This window comes from Pipra filicauda, unplaced genomic scaffold (genome assembly GCF_003945595.2).
Source record: "Pipra filicauda isolate LSUMZ 115617 unplaced genomic scaffold, ASM394559v2 scaffold112_size3218982_pilon, whole genome shotgun sequence".
In the NCBI taxonomy this organism is placed as follows: Eukaryota; Metazoa; Chordata; class Aves; order Passeriformes; family Pipridae; genus Pipra; species Pipra filicauda.
In genome coordinates this window covers 44,953-67,594 of record NW_024103574.1, presented here as the reverse complement: position 1 = coordinate 67,594, position 22,642 = coordinate 44,953, and the positions used below count along the sequence as shown (strand labels likewise).

At 38.7% G+C, this 22,642-nt stretch overlaps 1 long non-coding RNA gene across 3 annotated transcripts in view; it reads left to right on the top strand.

The window, feature by feature from the left end:
- LOC113983756 overlaps positions 1 to 21,381 on the top strand; it is a 120,673-nt gene extending 99,292 nt beyond the window's left edge. For all 3 annotated transcript variants that reach the window (XR_005564151.1, XR_003539211.2, XR_005564148.1), the window contains one exon: positions 21,240 to 21,381. This is a non-coding gene — a long non-coding RNA (uncharacterized LOC113983756). The remainder of the gene's footprint in view (positions 1 to 21,239) is intronic.
- Positions 21,382 to 22,642: the final 1,261 nt, after the last annotated feature.

The following is a 22,642-nucleotide window of genomic DNA, read 5'->3' as shown; positions in this document are numbered from 1 at the left end:
TGGTAGAGTCCCTCTTTGTTCACGTTATTCATGTTACCATCTGAAAAAAGTGAGTGTTTACTATGTAGACTGTCCTCTGTGGACCTCAGAGGTGGTAATCACTGACAGTTTGTTATGAGTATTGTCCACCTAGAATGCTGAAGGGAGAATTGTGATTTGTTCACTAACTTTTATTTCTCTTCAGTGACTTTAATGTGTTCTATACTTTTCAATTTACTAAAGTGCTAGTAGTTTATTAAAAAAGAACATTAAATTGACTGGTCTACCTGTATCACAGGACTGTTGTGAAGATTAATACTTAGATAATGTTTATAAAGCACTTTTTATAAGTGAGAAGTGCTATAAAGTGCTAAGTAATATTATTGCAGCATGATAGAGATCACAAAACACAAGTGAATTAGCTCTAGGTTTAATCCTTATAAGGCAAAGCATACCAGGGGCAAAATAACATTACAGTTATTTTTCTTACATCCAGCACTTCATTAACTACCACATAGGATTATATAACTCTGTGAGAATCTAACTTAGTACTAAGTTTATAATCATAGCAGGAAAAGTTCTCACGGGTTTTGCAGGCAAGACTTGTATGTACAGCCTTTAAGGTCACACAGAGTTCCTCCAGCTATGCAGCATTAGTGCCTCCAGTTGCATGTAGGGGCATCACTGCCCACTTAGGCACTCTACACGTTAACCCCTATCACACATTGCTTCTGTCTAGGCTGGATAATATGTGGCACTAAATACATGTCTTCCCTGCATGTAAAGTGGCACAATGCCATTGAATGAATACAGACATCTGTATCTTCTCAAGATTTTACCAGGCTTTCTCTCACCAGCTCTTTTCCACAGTTTTGGTCACTCTTTAATCTCTGCTTTTCCTCTAAATTTTTACTGAAGATGTGAGAAAGACCCACCCCAGCAAATCCATCACTTGTTTTCTGGCTCCAGTCAAGTCTTTAATGTCTTTAATGTCTTTGAGAAAATCAGTCAGCATTTTCTTTCTTCTTTAATTCTCACTTATTGCTTATCTTGCTGCAGGTGGCCTACTACTACTGCTGCAGTCATTGCTTTTCTGGAGGATGCTATAAACACAGAATATCTTCTCAAGTCAAATTCTAGTGCTGCCTGTTTTCTGCCTCATCCTCTGTAGGACAGTCTTGAGCCAAAACCATGAGAAGTAGCATTTATTACTTGGTAAAGCTACCTACTGAGAAGAGTAATGTGAAATAGCCTCCCCAAAGAAGTGGTGTGCCAAAACTATGGAAGATGATCTAGGCTGCTTTTCTGGGGTTTCTTTTTGACTTTTTTTTTTTTAATTTTTTTTTTTTTTTTGGTGGGGGTGGGGTGCGTCTTGTTTGTCAGTAGACAGCCTCTTAAATCCTGGCTGCTGGTATGTGGACTGACTCCCTCTTAATTTTACACTAGCCACCCTAGTCTGATTGAAGCATTGCTCTGTCTTATCTTTATTTTAAAAAAAAGCAAACAAGTAAATTTGCACCAAAGCATCATGTCCCTCAGTACAGTTCACTACTAAAGTACTGTGATGAGTTTAATGAGTTTCTTTGCTTCTGAAATGTGCAAAATGTGTGTTAAAATGTCAAGTCTTATATGAAGAGTGCTGAAGAGAAACCAGTTTCCTTGAGCAGCACATACATGAGCTTCAGGGGAACAATTTCTGGACAATTCAGACAGGTGTTTGTCAGGATCTAGTTGCAGCTCATTGAGCAAAACTGCCAAGCACTTGTGCTGGGAGAAACGTGCAAATGATAGAGCTCACAAGGTCCTGGATACCTACCCGCATTGTTTAGACATCCTCGACGTTCCCTGCTTCAGGCAGTCTCGGGAAGGTGACACTGGGGTCCTCTGTAAGAAGGATTCCATCTGCCTTCATGTCCAGGTGCTGACTGTGGCACATACAGATACCATGTGGGCTAGAACAGGTGGAGGCTGGTGAGAACCACAGCCCTGTGACCTGCCCAAGTCCACAAGTACATTCATATGTGCAAGGTTGCCTTGTGGGACTTGTCCATGAGGTAGGCATGTTGGCCATCCTGTGGGAAGCAAGGCAAGCAGAGGTCAACTTGATCATAAGCACAGCCCAGTGACTCTTGTACATACTGGTACTTACTGTAACTTTTAGAGGTGCTAGAATGAAAATGTAGATGAACAGGCAAAAGATATGATTTAAGGACCCACTGCTACATTTCTATTATACTTGTGGGTTCATGCAGTGGTACAATTTCTGTGTGGGTAACACAATGAAGAGAGGGGACTGTAACTCTGTAAAGAAAAGAGAAGCTCCACCTTGCCTAAATTGGAACCAGCTGACTCCAAAAACCAACAGGGTGAGGAGGGGATTATTTATAGTCAAACCAGCAAGGGGAGGATTATTTATAGCCAAACCTGGAAGCAAGGCGACAGGTGGTGAGGAGCACTTGGGTCAGACAAAGACATCTGCTAGGAATGTCAGCAATACAAAGGTAACTGTATTCAGTAGTAAATGATGGGACAGAAATTACAGCTGACCTGGAGGAAGAAAGATTGCAGAGGCATATTTGAGGGAAGTAACAACATGTCAGACAAAGAGATTAAGTAAAAGTAGGCATGCTGCCAAAAATAAAACCTATGTAACAATGAGATCTAAAGTCAAAAGCAGGTAAACTAGGTGCCTGGGGATGGAAGAGGACTGACCTTCCCAACGTAAGTTTGACTCAAACAGTTGATACTAATGCCATATGGAAGTACATAATTATTAGCTGGACAGAGTAGATCAGATGCAGGAGTATTTCAGTAAATGGCTATAAATGACGTAGGACAGACTAGCCATGAGGCTGGGATGTAGATTTCTGCAGTCCAACCAGCTAATATTTCTCAGTGAAAAGGTATACAATAACTTGACTGGAAACTGCTGTTCTTCTAGTGCAGTGTTGTTAAATATTTTAGGAATATCTAAACTTTGTTTAAGTTCTCTGGTGCGGGGTTATTTTTAAATCAGAAAAAAATTCACCAAACAAACAAACAAAAAAGTTGGGTTTGTCCTACTTGTCTGCTCAATGTTGAAGATCTGATTCTTGTTCTCACTGATGTTGCTTGCTGTTACTCTGGCTGTATGTAACACAGACAGAAATACATAGAGACCTACTGCTTGAGTGCAAAGAGGGGTTAGTGTAAATGAAAATTGTTCCCTCCCTGTGTGGTTGTGAGGAGTAGCGTTTAACCCATTTATAAAATGGTTCTGTATGGCAACAGGCCAAAGTTCAAAGAAGCAGTTTCTTGACAATTCAGGTGATAAGGCTGAAGATGAGGTAGTTCTTCAGACAGGCACAAATGGCGAGCTCTCAATCGTACATTCATAGCTTCAAGGTATCTATTTACACTTAGTAGTAGTAGCAACAGTATAATTAGGTTTCATGTCTTTGTGAGAGAGCACAATAACCTTTGTGACTCAACACTGGGAATTTACTGCTGGACTCTTTAAACATTCTAAAATGTGCTTTTGGGACATTTTTAGTGTCCAAAGCAAATTCAATGGACTAGAAAAATCTCTCATCTTATCTTCTGTTCTGGTTATTTTCTATTTTATATTTTTCATTATTTCTTTTAAAGTTAGAAACATAATGAACCTAGACATAGTTAAATAAAGGAAAGACTTGGATTATAATTCAAAGTAGCGAAAGTTGCAAAATGAGGAACTCTGAAAAGGAGAGGATTGTTTGGGAGAGGAAAGGGAATGACTTGAAAAGCAAGAAATAGAGAACTGGTCAAATGAAATTTCATGCATCTTATAATTAACATATAGAACTCATTAACATAAGATATCATGGGAGCAGAGAACTTAAGAGGGTTAAAAAAGATCAGACATTTGTATGGATAATGAGAGAATCCAAATTACATTGAGTAGAATAAGAACATTAATAAAGATGTAAAACCTTATGCTTGTGGGCAGGAGCCAAACACATATGGATGGGGTTCCAAGAAAACTTCTTGCTTGAGGTAATTATTCCATAATATTCCCTGTGGATTGTTTTTGGGTTTTTTTGCTTTCCTTTGTAGCGATAGGTTCTGATGCAATTGAGGATCTGCTGAGGAACTCTGTTCCTTTGCATTTATGCTTCTGTAGGAGTGGCGAAGAGGGTGGCACAGAAATATGCTCCTGTTCAGTGCTTCTCAGGAGGAAATGACTTTTAAACAATTGTAGAGAACACAAGCAAAGTTACCTTGCTGTAACTGGCATTAGGGCCTGGCTCCTCAGTTGTGTGGAAGAAAGACCTGGTCAAGTTAACCTTAGCTCTCAGCCCCCCACCCCCAATGGAGCCAGGAGTGAATTCTGAGCACTTCAGAATATAGATGGCTTTCTGCAAACCCATTGTAATTTTATCCCCATCTTCTCCTTCAAAGTAAGTTTATAATTTGAAGTATGTAAGGAGCCAATTCATGCTCAGAAGCGATGGTTCCTCATGTATAATCTGCCTCATACCAACACATGGGTTGCAGGTTACAAGTGGTCTGTAAGTGGCAGTGCGTGTTAGGTCTGTTGCCTGGGGGTCTCAGTGCAGCCCCCAGCCTGCCAGGTGAGCCAGCACAGCAGATGTGCTTTCCACCCCTGCCTTCCACTGAACCAGGGCTGCATCCAGCCACATGGTGGTTTGCTTTCCTGACCTCTGTTCTGCATGATGAGACAGACAACTCAGGGAATAACTGAGAGAATCTTGCCAATTAAACATGACAGTAGGTTGGTGCTCGTGGTTTTGTCATTTCCAAAGGTAATGCATTTAATCCTGCCTTTCACTGTTGCTGGACCCTATGGCTGCTGTAGCCACTTCCAGGCACTGAATTAATCTGAATGAAAATACGGATGAAAAAGCATAGTAGCCACACTATATTTGTTATGAATTTGACAAGGAAGAAGAAACTGCTTCAGCACTGCCTCCTTTTCATACTTCATATCTCTAAAAGTAACCAGTTAATTACATTCCATGGTTGCTGCTATTGTAATATGTGCTTATTTGAAGTGCAAAGATAATCATCGATTGTATACTCTTGACTACACTATTAATGGTTTCAATACCCACATTGTGTTTACATTTTGCTTTATAACTAACACTTAGCCATTGTGGTTTTAACATGTAGTAATTCAGTGAATTCTGTCTCCATGTAATGCCCTTGCCATTTCATTCTGCGGTATTAAGTGTTGTTTTTCTAGGAAGGTCTTGAAATGTGGGGCATTATGTATGAGTTATGCTAATTTGTTAGGGCAATGAATACATTAATTTCATTAGTAAATGGCCTCAAAGCAATAATTACCAGTGTAGGTGTGTCAGAAACGATCATGTTCAGTTTTGCCAGTTAATTATTAAGATTTTGTTCTAAGGGACACAGATTTGACATCCTGCTTCAATTTAGCCATAAATATAAGTCTGAAGTATATTGGGCTGAAAAAATCTAGCCAAGAACTTGTTTTGCGCTTAGAAATTTCTACATTTTGTCTAATTGTGACTGCCAATAAGATGCCAAAATAATTAGTGTCAGTGATATGAGGTTTATATTATACCTCCCAAAAAGGCACATCATAATGAAAATAGCAATCACACTTCGTTATTCCTCTCATCTTGCCTTATGTTGCAGAATGCTGAATTATTCAATGGCAGTATTACTTGCTAGTGCAGTATTAAATTTGAAATGGCTGCAGTTTATCGTTAAAGCTGAAGGGTGATTTTTTAATGGAGTTTACTTCTAATGGCCTAATTAGGTTTCTAAGTTATATTGGTGCACTTCTTGAACTTTACATGACTAACCCTGTAAAGGAGACAAATGGAGGCACCTGTGCACCTGAATTACTTTCCTTAGATGTGACCCTATTTTTAATTACAGTCACCTGTTGAGAGCCCCTAATAAGCCACTGTTCAGTAATAATGTGCTTTTAGGCACTTTTTCCAAAGGAAACTTGAAATTGAGGAAGGCCAATGACATCCTGGCTTGTATCAAGGATACTGTGGCCAGCAGGGCCAGAGAAGTGATTGTTCCCCTGTGCTCGGCACTGGTGAGGCTGCACCTCAAGTGCTGTGTCCAGTTCTGGGTCCCTCACTTCAAGAAAGACATTGAGGTGCTGGAGCATGTCCAGAAAAGGGCAACAGACCTTGTGAAGGATCTGGAGCACAAGTCCTGTGAGGAGCAGCTGAGGGAGTCAGGGGTGTTTAGCCTGGAGAAGAGGAGGCTCAGATGGACCTCATTGCTCTCTACAACTACCTGAAAGGAGGCTGTAGTGAAGGGGGGGGTGGCCTCTTGTCCCAGGTAACAACTGACGGGATGAGAGGAAATGACCTCAAGCTGTGCCAGAAGAGGTTCAGGTTGGACATCAGAAGGAATTTCTCCACAGAAAGGGTTGTTAAACATTGGAATGGACTGCCTGGGGGGGTGGTGGAGTCACCATCCCTGGAGGCACTCAAGAAATGACTGAATGTAGCATTTAGGGCTGTGGTCTAGTTGACAAGGTGTTGTTCAGTTAGTGGTTGGACTTGATGATCTCAGAGGTCTTTTCCAATTGATTCTGTAAAAAATTGTGTGCATGAGCTGAGATCCATTTCTCAATTATTAAAGTGATAGAAAATCAGACTCTTCAATGTTTCATATTTGTGGTCTGCTTTGTAAAATAGAACCACGGAAAGAGGGACAGAGACCCTCTGTTCTTATCACTGAACCTACTTACAGCTGCTTTTGAAACTTACTGTACACTTTAAATTGCAAGGCTGAACTTTTCAGATCACTACAGAATAATGCTGGAAAAAAAACAGGACTGATAACTGTTTTACTGTCTCTTTTTAGTTATATCAGTGAACACACTGCACTACTCAGTTGTATCATAGGAAAATGTGCCATATATGGAGGCAAAGGACATATACGACTCTGTAGGTTTCCCATCAGTGGACATGAATAACAGGTGCTCACAGCAGCTATTTCAGCTCTGAAATACGTTTTGTGTTGAGTGCAGGACTCCAGCCAAGCTCTTCAGCTTTAGAGCACAGGCCATCATTAGTCGAGTCCAGTAAGTATGTGCTCTGCAGAGTTTGCTTGCTGACCTTATTTCGTAATCCCAAGCAGAGTCGCTGCATAATGATATTACATCCCACTTCTTAGATTTACAGATACAAAGAGTGGGTATCTGATTGTGGATTTCTTCTTTTGCATGATTGGTAATTTTCCATTAGTTAAGCTGATATTCAGTTTGCCTTGGGACAGGTACAGGCAGGTGCAACTGATGTCACAGTGAGTTTTGGCAGGTGTCTGGGCAGCCTGGTTACTTTACCTTCTTTCTGGTCAAGCTCCTGAGAAGCCTGGGAAACTGCTCAAGGAAAAACAAGTGTTGTGCTGTTACTACAGAAATTGCAGGCCAGTGTATCTGTTTCTCTTATTGGATACCTTTTATCCTCAACTACTTCTTTGCTGCTCTAGTATTTAGGGACTCGGAAGCCAAGGGAAGTAAGAGGAAAACGAGTCTTCCTGGTTTATTAGGCAATTAAGTGAAATGTATTGACAGTTAGTATCCCAACAAACCTAGAGTGGCACAAAACTATCAGAGTAACTTAGGAATGTGGTTCACCACAGAGGTTCTGGAATATGTAGACAAAATTCCTCCTTAATTTTTATTCCCAAAAGATAAATCCCCTGGGAAATCAGTTTATGTAAAGAGCTGTCAAGAGCAAAGAATGGGTTTTCTTTGCCCCATGATCAAACATCCTAGCCTTTAGGGACCGTGTTGCCAACAAGTTTGTTACTTACCTGCATAGTCTTATTTTTTGCCATTAGTATTAAGCTTAAACATATAATGATTGATTTAATATTTATACCATAGTTTAATAAGAGTTAGTGATGTAAGGGAGCTGGTTACAAAGATATGCCTCACTAGAAACTCGTTTACTTACAACCCCAAATGCTAGGTAAAATAAACAGCTTGGCTTTCTACTGACATTTTATAGCCACCTTAAGGGAAAGGTGGGGATGGGGGGTTTTGTTGCCATGTGGGTTTAATTCATGAACTTACAGTCAGAGTGCTCAAAGTCAATACAGTAGTTGAGCCAACTTTCTCAGTTAAATTACAAAAAGAGAGGTTTGTTGTTTTTTTTTTTTTTACCAAATACAAGGGATCAACTGCAGCTGCAAAGAGGAAATTTAGAATTATCATCATACTAGTATCAGAAGGTCCTTTATATTTATAGCTTCATAAAAGTTCACAGCTAGAGTATTTGCTGCCAACTCATAAAAGAACTAATGAAAATTTCTGCAGATCTTTTTTAGTGGACAGTGATTTCTTAATCTCCTAAATCCTGATGAATTCTTATACTCAAAACATTTGTAAAAATGGATGGAAAGGGACTTCTTGATGCTTTAATAGGGTAAGTCACATTTAAACTATAGGACAAATTGTGCTACAGCTTTACTGGAATAATATTGCCATACTCCAAGTGTATCCATTAATGCCAAGAAGACTGTGGCAGTAATATTCAATTAAAAAAAACCCAACTATCTAACCTTTGTGAAGGTAAATTGCTCTATTTTTTGAATTAACTTTAAAATTTTATTTATAATCATAAAAATCATTATTGTTTCAAAATTAAAAAACTGTCATTAACCAATAAGTTTCTTTGATATAGGTAGTATTCAGCAGTAATGAAAACCTTGTGTTTTAATTACCTCAAAGAGTGTTGTAAGTCAATAATTCACAGGTTCTCTAAGTTTTTATGACTAAAAGCAGAAAGATTCTTCTATTTACATTCCTGAAAGTATGAAAATTAAATCAATGTTTTTATCTCCAGCTGCTGTAGAAAACCATTCCCAAAAGAAAAGCTAGTGATAGTAACAGATTAGCTGAATATTTATCAAATTTAAGGGCAATATGAATTTGGTGATTTCTTCTAGCTACTGATCATCCCCCTCCCTCCCTCAACTCCCATTACTGTTGTGTTTGTAACATTGAGGCTGCTCTAAATTTATCCCTTCTATGTTATTACTCTCTTCCCTACAACTTCATCGGTTGGAGAGAGTCTGTCCCACCCAGAATAATATATTGTCATGGTTTAACCCCAGCTGGCAACTAAGTACGACGCAGACACTTGCTCACTCCCCACCCTCCCACCCTGGTGGGGAGGAGAAGTGGGTAAAAAAATGTGTGAACCTTGTGGGTTGAGATAAGAACAGTTTAATAGTTGAAACAAAAAAAATATAATAATAATAATGATTATAATAATTATAGGGAAAGTGGGAGAGAGAGAGAGAGAGAGAAGAATATAATTCAAGGGCAACAAGTACCCAGTATAATTGCTCACCACTTGCTGCTGGATGCCCAGCCTGTTCCCCAGCAGTGATCAGCAACTCCTGGTCAACTACTCCCAGTTTATATACTAGGTGTTCTATGCTGTAGAGCATCCCTTTGGCCAGTTTGGGTCACCTGTCCAGGTTGTGCTTCCACTCAGTTTTTTGTGCACCTGCTTGCTGTTAGAGCATGGAAAACTGAAAAATCCTTGATTTAGAGTAAACATGACTTAGCAGTAACTAAAACATGAGTGTTTTATCAGCGCTATTCTCATACTAAATTCAAATCACAGCACTGTACCAACTATGAAGAAGAAAATTAACTCTACTTCAGCCAAAACCAGGGCACATATAGTTTTGAAGTTTTGGACTTAATTTCGAAGTTGCTTCCAAGTTTAACTTTTATTTAGTGAAAAATGTTCTGGATTATAATAATAATAGACTGTCACTTGTTGCCAGCAGAACAGAGAGGGCATGATTCAGAACCAGAATGTTTTAAACCCTGTTGCTGTGAAAGGATTTATCTCTCAGAAAGAGGAGCTTCCTTAATCAAACATATTTTCCTTTAGGAGAAAAATGAATTGCATTGATATGGCACTGGTAAGTAGGAGAAAATCACAACAGATTCTGAAGCTCTGTAAAGAGCAAAATCATTTAGGCACTGCCCTTCATGGGTAGAATGAGGAGGAGAAAGGTGGAAAGTACTGGGGGAGAAAAGCTCCATTTTTTTCACCATGCTGATTCTTTAGCTTTCTGAGCTGGTGAATAAGGGCAGCATCTATATTCTCTTCATCTGTGTAGTTGTGAAAACTTGTGAAAAAAACTTGCTATTTTTTTTCTGCCGAAGGTTAATAGTGCGGTGAAATATGAGCTCTTACGTAGATCTGTCTGAGACATACCTAACAGAGCTGAGCCACTCAGGCTGTCCTCTCAGCTCAAGCCACTTTATCATTTTGCATGCAATGTGCCTCAAGCTGTGAAGCTATTTGTTGAACTAGGCCCTGTTACTGTTTGACTGAGAAGAAGACAAATGTTTCATATTATCCTTAATTTCCATATAATCGTTTTAATCTTTGTTTTATACTAAATGTATGAAAGTGCCCTGAGGTTACCTTTTTGTTTGGTAGTGTCTCATTTAAAGTCCAAGCAAGATGGAAATGTTCAGGGCTGCTTTTTCTTCCTCTCACCTGAATGGTTCACAAAACACACTCCAAAAATAAAATATTCAGTCATTCTCGCTGTAGAGCACTACCTCCACATGTGAAAGCATGCGAGGCTGTGTTTCCCATCCATCTCATTCTGAAAATGTCTAGCAAATTGGATTAGGACAAGTGACAGCTTTGGCTGGAGGTATGTGTCCTGCCAACCCCACAGAACATTTAGCTATTGCTGGGGGATCATATGTTTCAGGTTAAAAGGAACTGGGGAGCAAGGAAAGAAGAAATATCTTGCCTACGACTCATCACTGCTTCCCATCTTGCATCTTGACATCATGTTTATTTAAAGAGGCTGAACAAGTAGCCTTACACAAAGAAAATTACAGTCTCCAGAACTTCTGAAGGGTCAAGATTAATGAGAAAACACACAGGAGTATCCTGTGGGGTCCTTTTGGTCTGGCACTCTACCTATGTGTTTTATGACCAGCCAAATGACAGCTTGTCTCACTTAGTTCTCAATGGCCAACTGCCTGCAGCTTTCACTCTTGGACTCTTTAATTTATAGGGACACTTTGTTTGCTGTGTCTTTGTTTAGGGGTGGTTACTTTGGGATGCCACCCATCCATACACCTGAACTTCACTGGCACAGATCTGCTAAGGTGAGGACTCCCTTGGGAATACCCAACCAAAGAGCACACTTTGGCATAATTGCTCCACACCAGTCTAATGGGAGGGAGGAAGGAAATAACAAAGCATGAACTGATATGGGAGCAAAAGAAGGTGTTCTGAAGTGTTTTTCTGTTTGATTCTGTAGAAGTTGGAATAATGACAACCTATCTGTGGAGCTTAATGAAATATTATAATCCCACTGTAAAACATCTGTGGGATGTCATAGAAAATCTGTAGAAAGTGTAGCATTGTATAATGTATTTCCGTATGGGTATTCTTGTTTGCTTTTGATGGGAGGTGCGACAGTTGCTGAAATTAGTGGAGTGGCAGGGTTGTTTGAGCATGTCTGGCAGAACAGAGAAATAAGGAAACTTCAGATAGTTCTTTCACAAGTTGTTTTCAGTCTGAAATAGAGCTTAGTCTTCAGGGGAAACAAGCATCCTAATTTCACCAGATGTTAATGTTTAGTTCTATGGTCCCTTTAAAAACAAGCCCAGTGAAAAGGGGAAAGTCGTATGAATACATTTTTTGACATTTTGTTTATTAGCATTTTATCTAGGCTAGTAGTAAATGAATAGACTTGTCAGCAGAAATCTCAGGGTGAAGCAAATAAAGAATCTTAATAGGCAGGGAGAACAGAACTAACGGCAAAATGCTCCCAAAGAGCTCTAATTTATTGGTTTCTCTTTCATGAAGATTCTGTTCTGGATTCTGGCTTTGCCAGAAGAAACAGCTGAATGATGACATGGATTCTCAGAAAGAAACTGTGCTGTCTGGTAAGAAAGGGGAAGACTTGAGGAAAGAAAGTCTACTTCTTTTAACACTTTCTTCAAAGCACTTCATACTACACAGTGAAGTTTTCTTAATTTGCTTTGCTGGTTTCAGTGAACTCTCTAAGTCTGCATTTGTAAAAGTGCTCTGATGCCTGATTCTTCTTGTGACTGCAGTAAACCAACACGTGAAGGCTTCTTTGAGTCTCTGTTGTGAAAATGGTGCAGAGCACCGGGTTCAGGATATGCAGCTTCATTGGAACTACCTCTGGCTTGCTGTACACACCTGTAGGTACACACCCACTAGGACTGCTGTCACAGTGCTCTTGGGGCCAGTAGAGTTGCTGGGAGGTACATCACTGTCTCATTTCCTCTGCTCACACTAGTCAGGCCAGCCTGTTCTCCCAAACAAGGGATGAAGCTGCAAATTCTAGGGTTAAAATGATGAAATTTGCTTGCAGTATGCTTACTAGTTGCTCTATAGAGCATATAACTGAATTAAGTTGTGTAATTAGTAAAGTAAGTGTCATCTACACTGCATTCTTCCCAAATCCATTAGTGTGACTGAGAGTGTATCTGTACAGCTCTTAGCCAGGTGGGCATGAGGAGCTGTCATGTCACAGTACATTAGAAGTAGCTGTGGACTCTTCTCAACAGAAGTCATTATTTGCCAAGATTACTAAAACTTCGTTGACCAAACTCATTCAGCCTTCAGTTTTATGTTGATGGTATCAGAGAAAGTGCAGTGTTTTCAAAAAAGTAATTGCTGAGTGACCTCATAGGGCAAGTTCATCCTCTTATTCCTTCCCTTGCCTTGGACAAGAGAAAGGCACAGAATGTAAAGCTGCATCCCTAAAAGTGTTTGAAGTGAAGATGGAAAAAGCTGGAGAGATAAGGAATAGGACAGGTCAAATAAGTTGAGGGAAATAATTTGTTTCTTTGATTAATTAAATTTCCTTTCCCAGTGTAAAACCTGTTCTTTGAACCTCTATTATTGTCACCTGACCTTGTCAGAGTGTCATTCAGAGGTATGCAAAAAAAACCCCCACAAAACAAATAATCAAACATAAGGAGGAGAAAAATGCTGAATGCAATATTTTTAATTTGGTGCTTTAATTGTGGCTTTTGGGTGGAAGGAAAAATGAAAGAACAGATTTAAACCATATAAAGGTGGTAAGATAGTAGAACTCATTTGATTATGTAGAATAGTTGTATGTAGTTTGTTTTATTTTCTCCTCTGACTATGTTCCTAAAATGAATTCCTTCCATAAATCCAGTACAATAACTTCTGTTCCAATAAATGCCTGTGAGGCTTTCTCTCCTGCTGGAGAAACAACCTAAGAAAGCAAAGCAACTGTTGTAGCAACTCAAGAAATATGCTGGTACTTTCTCCTGCATTTCACCTTTTCTTTGTCCCAGACGCTGAGGGAAGAAGGACAAGAGTCCAAGAATGTGGTTTAACAAGGTTGTAACTTACATAATGTTTCAAGGAACTATCTGATAATAATTCATCCAGCACAGGTCATTCATCCTGTTGTAATCCACTTTGCAAAGGGCTCCTGTCAGCTCTCTACCCCATTAACTAGGCACAGCACCATTGCTGAGGCTTCACTGCTCTCCCCTCCTGCAAGGCAGGGGGAATTGACTCCTTACTGGTCAGGAGATCCCGAGTTTCAGCCCTGTTCTTCACCAACTCCTTTTAAAGTAAGTGCTTTCCCCTATACAGCTGCAATTCTAGCTTTCAAAATGGACAAGAAGCCCTTTTGAAAAATTTTGTATGAAGAGGGATTTGCTGAATTGCAACTCTCCTTTTCTCATCTCCTGAAGAGGAAAAGAAAAAAAAACACCATCAAATGTTTGTGGCATTTGCTCACCATGAATACGTTTCTCTTCTCAGGTCCACAGAGATTGTGTGATGTTCATAGAAAGGTTCTAAGTGCAGTAATTTTACTATGCTAAAGCTGTTGTCATTTTTTAAGACTCAGTTTTCTGAATGGAAACTGGAGGTAAGAGGAAAAGTTTTTATTAGGTCTTTTGATTTAGTGGGGGTAGACAGGAGAATGGAGAAGGGAAAAACACTCAATGACCTGACAAAAATTCCTCTTTTAGGCTAAAGAATGAAAACAGAGTTAAGTTCTGCCCTCTTATAGTACCAGTTTTGAAGGTACCAAAAACTTTTTCAGCTCGGACAAAGCTTCTCCATCTCTCAGGCTGCTGGAAATGGGCTCTAAATTTCTCAAAGCCTTGTGTACAATGTTAAAGACCAGATAGCTTGCAAACACTGTTGTTTGTTGTTTTTTGTTTTTTAATTCATGAATGGGGCTTTAGCTTTATGGAATTAACATTAAAGGCAGCCTTATTTATCCAAATTAACATGAAATTAATTTCATATCACTAAATTAATAGGGTGATGAAACATTAAGTTCCTTTCAATAGACCATCTCTGAAGATTTAATTAAAAATATGCTTTTATATCTCCCTATTTCCCAGTTGCTTCTCTATGAAGTAAAAGCAAAACGTGATCAAAATATTCAAATCTTGTACTTTTTTGCCTGGACACTTGTGTTTTAGTGTGGAAATATATAAAACTTACATTCAAAAAGTTGCCTTCTCAAACTACTTTTCATAACATTATTTCATCGGATGATCTTAATTTTCTGCATGACATTATCTTTCAATCTGACATAGGAAAGAGATACGATATTTGCATATTCAAGATGGAACTGTGTAGCCTAACAGTGTTTCTGCTTGTGTATGGAATTTATTTTTTAACTATTATTTTTACTTAGGGAAATCTAAGAAACAAGGAAATCCCAAAGGATTTCCTTGGCTCTCCTGGTTTTATCCAGGGGAGTTTTAATGACCTTTTCTAAAATGTACTGTAGTACTATGATCAAGTGATGATTTGTACATACATTGGAGATAATATCTATTTCTTGCAGGCATGTAATGTAGATTTCTTCAAGGAGAAAGGGGTGATTTCAATTTTAATTTCATAGCAGGCAGGACAGGAACAGATTATCATTAGAAATGGGTAACGTGCCAGTGACGTACTGCTTAGATTTAAATTATCCAGCTAAAAGAGGTTATATTGGAAGAGATGCCATGCTGGATATCTATGGGAGAGCTGTGAGGGTTGATCATTTGGTATTTGAAAATTAGCGAAGAAGTGTTAAGTACTTCCTGCTGGAATATAAACAGCCTGGCAGGCAGATTTCGTGTTTCTGTTCCATTTTTCTCTTCCCTTAATCTCACCACAATTAATCAAATCAAAGCCTACTCAGAAGTGAAGCACTCCTGTTTTGTCACTGTAGGTACATGAAATATATGAAGCACATCTGAATCCTGATGCTGGCTGTCCCTTCAGTTATCAGAAATTGGTTTTGTCAGTGACCAAAGTCTGTCACAACAGTGGCCTCTTTGCATCCTTGTTCATACCTATGCCAACCTCAGATGCTCTGGTTTTTTGGCTTTTCCCAAATTAACAGTAAATTTTGGTGGAAGTAGATGGTGGGTTCTCCTTGCTTCAGCAGTCTGGTAGTTGAGTCTGAGGTGACTCGATGGCTTGGTCTCACTCACTGTTGTATTTCACTTCAGCAATTTTAACAAGCTCATCAGGTCCTCAGAAATTGCATTTTTCTGTAAATGCTAAATATGTGATTACAGCTACACATTGCTTTTTGGAAGACTGTTATTTCCCCTTGATCTTCTATACCATACTATGTTTTACAATAAAAACCAGACTGCATTTTCCTGCCTAAGCCATAATGAAGTTTGCCTCTCAGTGCCCATCTTGGTGGTACGTGTGGGAAGTGTGCTTGTGCAGGACTGTGGTCAGTGGAGCAGAGCTTTGGCAGCTCTGTGTAATGATGCCTCACAACATAGGGAAAACCTGCCAAATCTGGTGCTTTTCCTTGCCCTTAGGAGTTAGACCCTGAACAGACACTTACGCAGCGAATGGGAAATGGAAAGATGCCCTAATTTCTTAATTCTTCTATATGAATGACGTAGGTCACAAGTAAAATCTTTTTTATGACCAGCAATATTGGGATTGTATCTATTTCAGAGCTCATTAAGTTTTGATAACTAAGGTGATTTAATGACATGCTGTACTGTGGGCTTTTTTCTTCAGTATGTATGTATGTTTAACGTGATGTTCTACATGTGTAATGCAAATGGTAAATCCTGAAAAGAAAAATTAAATATTTTCTTTTCAAAGAGTTGGGGACGATTGTCATGTTAAAGGCAGCTTTCAAATACTTTTTAAGTAAACCTCTGTTTTGTCTGTAATACCTACTCTCTAAAATCATATCTTAAAAATGCAACACTATTTTGTTTTTCTTCCCCTAGCTTTATAATATGTAGTTTTCAATCCATCTCAGTTAGTCATGTCAGTGTAGTTTTATGGTCCCAACATCCAAAATCCTGTAGTTTGTGATGTGGCTGGGAATTTGGGTAGGAATTGCTGTGCGGCACAACAGTGGCTTTTCAGAACACCTTTACAAAAGACCATGATGAAATATTTTATGCCTGTACTGTCTGCAGTAAGGAGATGTGGAATTAAGGAGAGCTGTAAGACATAAAAACTTCAGACCTGAATATAATTACTCAAATTGAAATAAACTATCCTGCCTGAGGATAGAGTTTTTCAGTTCTAAGGCAAGATTTGTTGTGTTTCTCTACCTCCTTTATTTTTACATGTGAGATACTGACTGCGGAGGGGAGCATGGAGTAATGCTCTGGCCTTTCATCTCTGGAGAGAGAGGGATTTGTAAATTGGATGAAGGTCGGTGGGGAATATTAGTTTAGTTGGTGATGTCAGATGAGTTCTTCTCTAGATCACACAACCACTGTGCAATTGGCAAAAGTATGGTAATAGGCTGTGGTCTGTCAATTTAATGAGATATCGAGGGGGATCAGAAGGATCGAGAGAGGTTTTTAGTATCCGGTGCAATGCTGTGCAAAAATCTCTCACAGAAAAATGGAGATGCTTTAATTGTAGCCCTGAAAGGGAAATGTGACCTGTTCTGTGGAGCTCTGGTCTGAACTGAGATCCACACTGGGCACCATTTTGAGGTATCCAAACATGGGAGTTCATTCAGATCATTCCATAGAGGACAGGATGTGCCTTTATCATCACACCAGTTTTCACCCGAGTGCATCTTCACCTTGCAGGGAAAAATTAACAGAAGTCATGCAGATGCCAGGGTGCCTGGTTGAGTTCAGAAGCTGCTGTGGTGCTTTCAAGCGTGTTTGTGCTACAGGTGATGACTGCCATCCTGGCACTACAATGTACCAGCGTACTCTTCCCAGACATCAGAAGAAAATAGGAAAATTGTAGAGCTGTGTTGGTTTACAGGTACTTTGTGTTTTCCTACTAATCAACAGTTAGACATAGCCTTTATGATGATAGGATCATGCACAGGGCTCTAAATTATTCACGCAAGTAACTAACAGGTTTTTTATCTTCTCAGATTGTCCAACTTGACAACATCTGTAAAAATACTTGTTGTTTGGAATTTGCACTGAGACTAATTCCAAGAAAATATTCTTGGGTTTAGAGAGGTTCTATGAAAAGACTGATTTTTCGGATTCTGAGAAGTGCATATACAAATTTTGTTTTTCCCATAGATTATGTGGTATTTTTCTTGTCCCTGGCTATGCAAGATTGATTCTTAGAGTGACTGTTTTGTTTTGTCTGGGAAGTGTCCTTTCCATGTTTTTTTCCTAATCATTAATTTTGTGAACAACTGAAATAACCATTGCAAATGCAGACACAAAAAGAGATTATTTGTTTGAAATATTAGTTTATTTTAAAATTTTTGAAATATTAATTAAGCTCTTGTCAGGGTATTAAATAAGTATACAATGTGATACAATGTGTGATAGCCTGGCTGCTGGTAATGTGCTCTGGATACATCTCTCTGTGTGCTGGCTCTGGCCTCCTCCGTGTGCAGGTCACTAGATGTGTTCACAAGCAGCCTGCACACACAAAATGTTACCATATTGCATCTTTCTATTGTGGACAATAAGTAGGGATTTGCATATGCAATTGCCTTTCAAAGTGAACAGTGTTGTCATACCCTTACGTACAAGGACCTGGAAACTGCAAATCTTCCTTTAATTTCTCCTGAGGCTCTTTGTTGGGAGTTGTTCTTTCTTTTCTTGCAAAATGGCTGCAAATACAGAGATTTGAGTGCTTTATCAGCATCATAACTATTTCGTGAGAAGACTCCTCACATCTTAAATACTATAGCTATGGAGAATAAATCCATATTTTGGGTATCAATTTTTCTTTTTGCCCGTTTTAAATGATTTATTGAAGTAGAAAGTCAGATGATGATAAGATAACACTGTTTAGAGGTCATTAAAGAGTTTTCAGGAAGTTTCTACAAAGGTACTGTTCTTATATTGTCAGTATGACAAGAAAACTAACAATTTATGTCAAAGTTTGCAAAGTGTGTTTGTCTGATAAACAGTCTGCTCAAGGGAAATCAATCATATTTCCTTCCCAGAGTGTATTGTATTTTTTATGAAGTGAACTTCAGTGACTCTGCACATTCATGTGTTTGGTACTGCAGCCCCTTAAGGAGCATCTTTTCTGTTGCAGTGGCTGCAATGCAGTGTATGGCTTGGGGCCACATGTGGTACCAGGCACTAATAACCAAAAGCCTTTGCTTTTGCAGAAGCCAGAGATTGTATGTTCTTCTTTAGCCAGTTGAGAACATGATTGATATGATCTCCATTCCTGGACCTCAGAGTATGTTTCTTCTCTCAAAGGAAAGATGTTTCTGTGACACAAAAATTTGGTGGAAGATGGTCAGAGGGAAGTTACAACATGAGGCTGCTTTATAGGGTACCATTCTAAAGAGGCATTCTGCATCAATATCATTGAGAAGCATATTTGGCTAAAACCAACTAAAATAAAGGCTGTATAATCTACATTCTCACTATTTTTCTTAATGTGCGTTTCAGCTGATTACAGTAGAAATCACTTCTCAATTGCTTTGAGCTGAAACAATGCATCTGAGCTTGGGTTAAAAGCCCGTAAGTGCTTTTTTACTTGAACAAAGTGAAAGCACGTTACATTAATAGAAGTATTAATTAATTAATTTGCCCTCATTTTGCAGTAGAATTAGCATTATTGAAAAGCCTTTGCCATCTTTAAGTACAGTTAAACTGTGTGCAGCTTTAGTGACAGAGTTTCATCTGTAACACCTAGTGATGTGTCAGATAGTGTAGAAAATTATTGTCCAATTTGGAAACCTGAGACATTACTGAGAAATGCTGTGGGGTGCGTTATAATGAAAATACCAATCCACATTAGGCATGGTTGCCATAAGCAAAAATCTTAATATCTTGGCCAAACCTACTTAAGGTTCATGTAATAAACTCACATTCCTAATTTTATTAGGGATGTGCCAAGTTAAGCACTTTGCTGGCCTTTGGACAGATTTATAGCTTGACTTCTGCTGAATTAGTGTTGACTGACAAGAGGGCATTGTTTTATAGGATGCTATTTAAATAAAAACCTCCAGGGTATTTCTGTAATGTTGTCACTTCAAGTCCGAACTGGAAAAAAGAAATGTGTATTAAGGAGGAATCTTCATTAGCTTTCAGGAGTTTAATCTAAGGCTGTCAAATACTTCCTTATAAGGTAAGACATTGTCATGCAGGGGACAAACCCGATATTTTTTCCAGGTTTTAGTTTTGAAAGCAGTCTGTTGGAATTCCTGGAAATTGGGGAGGAAAAAATAATTCCTATTCACTTTTACTTGACAGAGTTGTGTGTAAAGAATAGAGTGTAATCCTCTTTCCCTGTGACTATCAGAAAGGCAATTGATGATAGCTGTTTACTTTGTAATTTTATTATGTGTACATCACTTGTTCCTGGCAAAATGTGTCATCTTGTATTTATTCATTGGCTATCCTGGGCCAACAAGCATTCTGACATTTTCATATGTAAAGCCGCCTGGTTGTAGGAAAATTGTTCTTCCTTTAAAAAAAATGGTTGGAACAGACCCTTTATAAAATAAATAAATATTAAAAGAAAAAAAAGGAGAAAGTGCATCTTTTAGAGTTCAGATTAGACTGTATAGCTGTTGTGACTCAGAGCAAAATATTGACCCAAATATCGATAAAATTAATATGACCCTTCAGTCCTCACTTGCCATATATTTTTAAGTTTATGGGAAGGACCATGCAGCCAGGACACCTGTATTACTATGAATAAATTGTTCAGTGTCATACCTGTGGTCACAAATTTGTGTGGATGAGTTGCCTGTTTGTAAAAGAAGGGAGTTATTCCTACCTCACTAAGAGGTGCAAGGGATGGATACAACTGAACGATTTTTTTAGAGCTTCAGAACTGTCATCTGACCATTAGAAGCTTTACTTTTTACAATTAAATTTTGAAATATGTGAAAGAAGTATAATTAGCACCAAAATGTCATTATTTTCTGTATTAAAAAAAACATAAGGAAACAGCTTCACTGGAGAGAATGGCAAAAGGACACGTAGAGTTACATGTGAAAGATTACACAATGGATTTGCTTTAGGGAAAGAGATATTGTACATACTGATTAAAGTCTACACAAATGAAATATTGGAAATATGCCAGTCATATCTGGCAGTGCCACTCATGCAATGGATCTTGGCTTTGTCTCACTGATTTTCTTAAGCTTTGTGGTAGCTATTATTGTACAGTAACCCCATCAGCTGCTCAATCCAGCAAGAGTAAGGTGGGACACTGAAATATGGAGAATTCAGCAACAAAATCAGGATGTGAGTTCTGACTAGTGGAAGAACAGCTGAGGAATAACTGCTGTCAAGGTAGTTTAAACCCATGCAGAGAATTTAGTGGACTGTGTCTCACCTGTTTAAATCTAAGTGCAATGTGTCAAAGTTTCCCTCATGCATTATTTGATTGTCATTATGTATGACTTATAAACCTCCCTCATCGTGCATGGTACTTCACCAATGTAGTTTAATTAAAATGTTCTACTTGGAGTTGATGAATGCAATAACATAAGGTTTACAGAGCCTTGTTCCACAAAAGCATTGGCATGGGCACTGGGGCATTCATGTGACTGCTGGTCATTGGTGGAGCTGTTAGACTGTTACATCAGTATTCCAAGGTTGACATGGGAATGAGCCTAACCACATGTTCATTAATGTAGTAATCACAGGAGGTGATAACTGGGCTAAAAATCTACTTGAAATTGTTCTTATTGATAATCGATCTTCTCCATAAAGGAACTCTTGAACTAGAAAAAGTGGTGGAGAAAGACCATCTCAGATTTATTTTTTTATTATTATTTTACTTTTATATCAATAGGTATAATTTAAACATCATCTAAATATCAAACAGACCTACTGTTGAGAGCAGCGATTAATGAAGAAGGTGTTACCTGTTTGAGCTGTGGATCTTGGTCCTTTCACCAGTTCAATCAGTGGTAAACTTTCATCGGAGCTGGGTTGCATGCTGCGGTAAATATTTTCTCATCTTCCAGTAATATGTCAGGAGGCTTGTCTGAATATGAGGTTAGGAGTAAGTCTGAGCTTTGTGAGATAGCACTGGGTGTGTTCATTGGTTTTCATGTTGGAAAGATCATGGACTTACGCATTGCACAAGCTCATGTTGTACAGAAGGAAGAGGTGGCTAAACCAACACCAGAGGATAGTGCCTACTTCTCTGTTTATGTGCCAGTTAATGTATTCCATTGGCAGAGGTATTTCACTCCTCAAGTCTGTGGCTGCCAATTCTGCTCTAATTAATAAGCATTAAACTAAATCCCAACCTCACAAATCCTTCTCTGACAACTTCACACCCTATTAAACCCTAACTTTTTTGCACCTTAAAAATACTTCTTTCCACAATACAGTACTTTTCTTTATGAATATATGCATCACTGTAGATTGAGTCTACCATATACCTGCTTAGTCTAAGAAATCTGGGTTTTCCCCTAAAAGGAATTCAGAAACATTCAGAAGCAGAGGCTTAAATTAAAAAAATAAAAGAATTATTATTCTTTAAAAGTATGCATATGTGCCTGTATAACTGAAACCTGTGCACATGACTGGGCACTTGCCACATAATTGTTTGGCTTTGCAATTTAAATGTGTATTTGCACGTTGCTACCTTCATGGCTTTTAAACTGTTCACCTCTTTTGCGTTCCACCCTGCTACACATTATTTCCTTTTAATATGAAGAAAGCTTTCTCTTTTTTGTTGGATGTCCGCATTTTTGTCAAATAGCCACATAGGTGATGCTACCTTGAAAGTGGACTGCGGAGGACAATTAGAAGCTGTGCAACAGCAGATCCAAGCCCTGTTGGTTCTCCTGTCATTTTTCCCATCAATTTCAGAAGCTGTGTCAGGCTTAGTGAGGAGAGGGGAGGAGACAGGAATCAAGGATGAAAAAGGAAGCTCTCTTCCAAAATACTGCAGATATCTGAGAGCAACTCAAAGCATTTGCTGTTAAATACCACCAAATTCACTAGATTCCAAAAAGAATGGCTATAAATCAGATTTTGAAACATATGGGTTTAGAAGCTGCCAGCTCAAGGAAAATGTGTGGGAAGCTGGTCCTGGGAGCAGATTCCCATTCCTGTTCTCTGTGCTACTTCTGCTTTTAGCCAAGGTCTCTAGATTAAAATGCATCAACACCCTGGGAAAAATTAATGGCCAAGACATCAAGCTATGATTCCTTGTGCTTTTTGTATTTCACCTTTTACACT